Source organism: Nicotiana tomentosiformis, chromosome 3, assembly GCF_000390325.3.
Source record: "Nicotiana tomentosiformis chromosome 3, ASM39032v3, whole genome shotgun sequence".
Classification (NCBI taxonomy): Eukaryota; Viridiplantae; Streptophyta; class Magnoliopsida; order Solanales; family Solanaceae; genus Nicotiana; species Nicotiana tomentosiformis.
This window is the reverse complement of record NC_090814.1, coordinates 132,015,593-132,022,508: the sequence shown is the minus strand read 5'-3', so window position 1 is coordinate 132,022,508 and position 6,916 is coordinate 132,015,593. Positions and strand designations below refer to the sequence as shown.

At 33.9% G+C, this 6,916-nt stretch overlaps 1 long non-coding RNA gene across 1 annotated transcript; it reads left to right on the top strand.

Moving 5' to 3' along the window:
- The first annotated feature begins 3,857 nt into the window (after positions 1-3,857).
- Positions 3,858-4,986, top strand: LOC104107729 (uncharacterized). Its single transcript, XR_688850.3, has 2 exons — positions 3,858-3,934; positions 4,750-4,986. It is a non-coding gene; the product is annotated as an uncharacterized lncRNA (long non-coding RNA).
- The last annotated feature ends 1,930 nt before the right edge of the window (positions 4,987-6,916 follow it).

Sequence of the window (6,916 nt, the reverse complement as noted above, 5' to 3'; positions counted from 1 at the left end):
CGAGAGTTCGGGCTTATGCATAATGTTCCTTAACGGATAAGTAGCTACGACACATATGGGGTGACATTGGAAATATGGTTTTAGCTTCCTAGAGGCACTTAGCAAAGCGAGTGCCAGTCTCTCTAGGTGAGGGTACTTAGTTTAGGCCTCACCTAAGGTCTTGCTAACATAATAAATTGGAAATTGCATACCCTGCTCTTCCCGAACCAAGACTCTACTTACCGCTACCTCCGAGACCGCTAGGTACAAGTACAGTTGTTCGTATGCCTTTGGTGTGTGAAGCAGTGGTAGGCTCGATAAGTATCTCTTGAGCTCGTTTGACATTCCGGAGTCCATGAGAAGCTATTCCTCTTTTTTAACAGTGCAAAGAGTCGGTGGATCTTATCAGACGACCTCGAGATAAATCGACCCAGGGCGACTATACGCCCTGTTAGGCTTTGCACAGCCTTTACGTTGTCCACGACCGTGATGTCTTCAATGGCTTTGATCTTGTCGGAGTTAATCTCGATCCCTCTGTCAGATACCATGAACCCGAGGAATTTTCCTAATCCAACTTCGAATGCATACTTTTCTGGGTTCAACTTCATATTGTACTTTTTTAGTATGCTGAAGGTTTCCTGCAAATGTTTTAAATAGTTCTCTGCTCGTAGGGATTTAACCAACATATCATCAATGTAAACTTCTATCATTTTTCCTATTTTTTCCTAGAACATTCGATTTACTAGACGTTGATAGGTGGCACATGCATTTTTTTAATCCGAATGGCATTACGTTATAGCAGTACGTGACGTATTTAGTGATGAAGGAAGTTTTTTCCTGGTCATACGGGTTCATCCGTATTTGATTATACCCGGAATAGGCGTCGAGAAAACTGAGGATCTCGTGGCCGATCGTGGAATCGATCATGCAATCAATGTTGGGCAAAGGGAAAGAGTCATTGGGACATGCTTTGTTCAAATCCTTATAATCTACGCACATTCTTAATTTGTCTCCTTTTTAGGGACTATCACTATGCTTGCTAACCATTCCGGGTATTTAACCTCCCGAATGGACCCTATTTTAAGGAGTTTAGATACCTTATCCTTGATGAAGGCATATTTCACTTCAGACTGGGGTCTCCTCTTCTGCTTGACCGGATTGATTTTCGGGTTCAGGCTTAGCTTATGAGTAGTTATCTCCGGTGGAATCCATGTCATATCAAGATGGGACCAAGCAAAACAATCTATGTTAACTATAAGAAATTAAAAAAAAAATTCTCTTGAGCTCGGGAGTTAGTTCTGTGCCCAGGTATACCTTTCGATCGGGCAAATGCTCGATCAATATAACCTGTTCCAGCTCTTCGACCGTCGATTTGGTTGTATCGGAGTCATCAGGGATTATAAAAGATCGGGGAACCCGTAATCATCGTCTTCACAAGTCTTTTGCTTATCTGATTGGATCGTGACCGATATCGGTAATTGCTATTTGGCCTCTAGGTCGGTGCTCGAATTCGGCTCTTTCGGTGTTGTGAGTGTTGATGTCGGAACCACTTCTTGGATGGCAAACATCTCTTTTGCGGCCGGTTGTTCCCCTTAGATTGTCTTGATCCCCCCTGGAACATGGAATTTTAGCACTTGGTGAAGAGTCGAGGGTACTGCCTTCATGTAGTGGATCAACGGCCTTCCGAGAAGGGCGTTGTACCTCATGTCCCCTTCGATTACATAAAACTTGGCCTATCGTATGATTCCGACGGTATTGACCGGCACTACAATATTATGCATCTATAGCTACGAATTCTCAGCAACAAATACGAAAGTCGTGGCTAATACCTAACAACAACCACAAAAATTAAAATTTCATAGATATTTACAATTTCGTAAAATTTATTAGCTACAAAATTAAATTGGCAAAACTAATTCTCTATTTTTGCTATAGTTACTAACTATCGTGGCAATAATTATCCAAATAGCTACAAATTTATTGCTACAACAAAACTTCGTAACTAATCGTATATTTTTTGCCACGCATTTGAAGTTAATATAGCAATAGCAATCTTATAGCCACAAAGAATTAGTTGAAATAAAATGTTATAGCTAAATAGATCTTTTTGCTTCAAGCTATAAAACTTTGTGGCAATAAGTGGTTTAATAGCTACAAACTTATTCATACATTTGTAGCTAATAGAAAGTTTTTGCTACGCGTTTGAAGCTATTGTAGCAATACTAACTTTTTAGCCACAAAAATTACTTGAAATAAAATGTTGTAACTAAATGAATATTTTTGCTTCTATAAAAAATTGTAGTAATGGCTGGCTCAATAGCTACAAATTTATTTTCATAATAAAATTCATAGCTAAATATAAGCTCTCATCACACATTTGAAGTTATTTTGGTAATATTTAGCCATAATAAAAAATTTAAAACAAATGTTGAATTGAAAGAATTTTTTTTATTCAAGTTATAAGAAATCGTGGCAATAGTTGGATTAATAGTTACAAGGGTTTATTATGATAAATTGGTATAACCACAAATTGAGAGAGACAATAAACTTCCGTAACTAAATTATAAGTCTTTGTCATGCACATGAAATTACCATATCAATAGTATTATTTTGAATCACAATAAATTAGTCGTAACAAAAACTCATAGTTGAATAAATATTTTTTCTTTGATTACAGAAATCATTACAAGAGTTTTTCCAAAAGAAAGAAGTTTTATGGAAAATAAATTTTAAATATAAAAGTTAGATTACTCCTACAATATAGAAAATTAGTAATTGTATATAAGTTAAGTAACTTAATTCGCAAATAACAAATATTAAGGTACAAAGCATAATCTTCAATAATGCTCAAATTTATACCTATTTTAAAATAAGTACTCATATAGTAAAGACTTTGATAGTTTGTAGAGATATTTATATATGTGTGGTCCTTAATTATTTAAAATAAATATTTAGAGTAATTTTATATACTTTAACTTATTTTCAAGATAATTACTTGTATATTAAGAACTTTGTGGTAATTTTGGTGCATTTAATTTTGACAAATGACCAAAGGTCCCAAATTCACACAAAGAACATACTAACTCTATACAAAGAAAAAGAAAATCTAATTCTTGTGACATATGAAATTCTGTAACCACGAAATAATGATAGACATTTAACAAAATCTCGTTGCTAACAATATAGAAACTAATCATATTAGTTTTAAAAAAATATGTTTTACTAATTATGTAATTTTAAAAAAATAAGTTTTCTAATATCTAGTTACTCTAAGAGTTAAGAATCTAATATGGCTGATATTTAAGTCCATAACAAAAATAATTATATTATAAGTCCTATTAAATAAGTATTACCTATAACTATAAGTTCCCAATATAATTAAAATAAAATTTTAATTATGTCTAAATAATGTGTAAATAATTAATTATATAGAATAAATAACCATAAGCTCACTGTATAACTAGTAATGTATATTTAATCTAGACAATAAATATATTTATAATGATTTGGTCCTTTATCAAAGAAAAAAAAAACATTACCATCTTTTCAGCTATGTCAGAGTCATTATCACATTCTGTGATTAGTAAATCACTAGGTATTTTATTGAATTAAATTTTTGTATCTAATATATCACAATTAAACAAGTATGATCTTGTATATAATTATAATGATTTCTAATTATATTCTATTTGAATAATAATAAAAATTTATTCATGAAAATATTTAATTTGTTCTACTATGTATAATGTAAATTAAATATATAATTAATTTTGTTTTTATACATTTATCTACATTTATAATATTTGTGCATAAAAAGTTAAAAAATTAAAAAAATAGGGATATAAAAGAAGAATGAGATCCCCAAAACCCAGCCCCTCACCTTTGTTTTATCTCTCCAGCCGCCACACCTTCTCCCATTTTCCCAACTCCTTCGTCAACCACTAGAGAAGCTAAGGTATGTTTCTATCTTCTTTAAATCTCACTTTTATGTCATTAATCACTAACATATATATCAACATTTCGTTGGTTACTTTATTTCTTCCTTTTTATTATTTTCAATGTGTACATCAGATTTTATTTTGGTAGAAGCATCTTTATTCTTCTTCTTAGTTAATTGGGAAAAGAAAAAGTTATGAGGAGAAAAGTTTTAATCTTTACGTTTATTATTAGATTGGTATATCAGTAATACTTTATCTCGTTATGGTTGAAGCTTCTGAAATATGATTCAGGAGATGCTTTAATCATTTTTTATGAAATTAATTTTGATCCTTTTCCTTAGTGGTTTCAGGTGATTACGGATTTTTTAACCGATATTACTCTTTTATCGACGCGAATGAATTCTATTGGTATTACCTACGCCTGTTGTTGCTCATGTTAATATATATGTCGGTATCTTTCCTATAGTTCTTCCATGAAATGATAATGTAGGACTACATGCTTGTTCTTTGATTGAGCTAAGGCTTTGTTAAAAGAAACTTCTAGGGCAAAAGATTGAGTTGTATTATGAAATATTTGGAGTTTTACTATCCGTTTTAAGATTATTGGGAGTCTTATTATCTCATAAAATTGGTCATATAAGCATGTTAAGGAGATATTAGTAAAGCTAGTACTAATTAAACCATTTAGAGAGATATATGATCTTTTTATGAGAAGGTAATCTATAATGCTTTTCTATAAAATATATGACCATTCTGAACCTATTAATAAAGTGTATATATGATCAATTATTTTTTGTTTCCTAATGTTAATTTACTTTATCAAAACTGACAGGCAAATTGTGGAATCATCAAGCTAAGATTGTATTGATCAGACTAAGGTGCAGTTGGAGCAATAGAAGGAGAGAAAGGGGAAGATTGTGTGGCTTTTGGTCTCAAGCAAAATATTGCTAACATGATCCGATACATAGAGAATTATGTATTTTAAATGTTTTGAAATTTTGAATATACAATTATGTGCAAGTTGGAACCTATTTTGGAATCTAAAAGATTTGGATTCTTAGCTTCAAAATTCTTGTGCCTAACAATGCTTGTGGCAAAATTCTTCAATTTGTAGCAATAGAATTTTTGATGCGTAGCTAATTAATATAATTGCCACGTAACAAGAATATGGCTATACATTTTTTCTTTTTGTAGCAAATGGAAAAAATCTTTAGCTATAAATCTATATATTTCATAGCAAAAGAATGGATTCACAGCTATAAAAAAAATTTAACTCGTAGCTAAATATAAGTACTATTGCCACGAGACTCAACTATAAAAATAGCCACAAAAGTTGAATTTTCGTGGCAAATAAATTAAACTTTTTGCCACAGTAGAATATCTTGTGGCTACAATATAAAGATTGCTACATAGTTTATTTGTCGTGTCAAAAAAAAAAATTATTTGCTATAAGTATATATTTCGTGGCAACAAAGCTTACCAATATAACAACAAGACAATTTTTTTTTGTAGCAATATGTATTAGTCCTTAGCCACACATCATTTAAAGTTTGTAGCTAACTTTTAGTTACGCTACTTCTTGCTAGCAATTCTATAAAAAAAAAATTTGTAGCTAAAGTGTATAGCCACGGAAATTTTTATATTTAGCTACGATGCATCTTGTAGTTATAGATGCATATTGTTGTAGTGCGGTAACATTATCTCTCCCTTGGTGGTTTCACATGCCATGTTGAACCCGTTTAGGACTCGCACTGCTGACACGATCCTGTCTTGTAGACCGAGCTGTTCTACGACCTTCGACCGAATAATATTGGCCGAGCTACCTAGATCAATTAACACACGTTTAATTCTAGTTTTATTTACGAGTACAGATATTACCAGTGCATAATTGTGAGGTTGTATGATCCCTTTCGCATCACCGTCGCTGAAGGATAAGACTCCTTCCGGTATGTAGTCTCGAGTTCGTTTCTCCATGGTGATGGAGATTCTGGTGCGTTTCAACATTGGCTTCTGTGGGATATCGAGTCCACCGATGATCAAATTAATTATGTGTTGAGGTTCGGTATCTTCTTATTCCGTTTGTCAGTTAGAATCCCTATTCCTGAAATGATTCTTGGCTCGGTCGCTCAAGAACTCTCGAAGGTGCCCGTTGTTGAATATTCGGGCTACTTCTTCTCTCAGTTGTCGACAGTCTTCCGTTCTATGACCGTGAGCTCCATGATATTTGCATAGTTGGTTGGGATCCCTTTGAGATGGATCAGATTGTAGAGGTCGAGGCCATTTGGTATCCTTGATTCGCCCGATAGCTGATACGATAGCAACTACGTCGATATTAAAGTTGTACTCTGATAGCCTCGGCGCTTCTTTGGGCCCATTGGGCCTGTCAAAACTGTTTTTGGTCATTACCCCCGGTTGCTTCAACCTTGGTCATTTATTTTTTTGTTTATTATGGGGTTCTGCCCGGACAAACTGCTCATCTGATCTCCATTATATGGCCGATATCGATAGCTGTTTGATCCTAGTTCACGATCGATGTCTCTCTTGACACTATCGAGAGTTCTGGCGGGATAAATAGACTCTGAAGGTGCCCCGAGTTGATCATCTTCGACTCTGATTTTTGATTGATATCGATTGTGTACATCGGGCCATGTAACGGCACGGTATTCTATCAGATTTTGCTAGAATTGCTGCGAAGCCATCGAGCTTCGAATATTGAGTCCCTGAGTGAAAGCCTGAACAACTCAATCATCAGCGACCGGAGGTAGATCCATTCGTTCCATTTGAAAATGGGACACGAACTCCCTCAGCATCTCGTTATCCATCCGTTTAACTTTGAAAAGGTCTGATTTCCTGGTTTCGACCTTGATGGCACCAGCATATGCTTTTACGAAAGAGTAATGAATCAATAGAATTAGGAGGTAAGTTATGATACCATATCATGGCTCCCTTTGACAGGGTCTCCCCAAATTTTTTCAGTAAAACAGACTCGATCTCGTCGT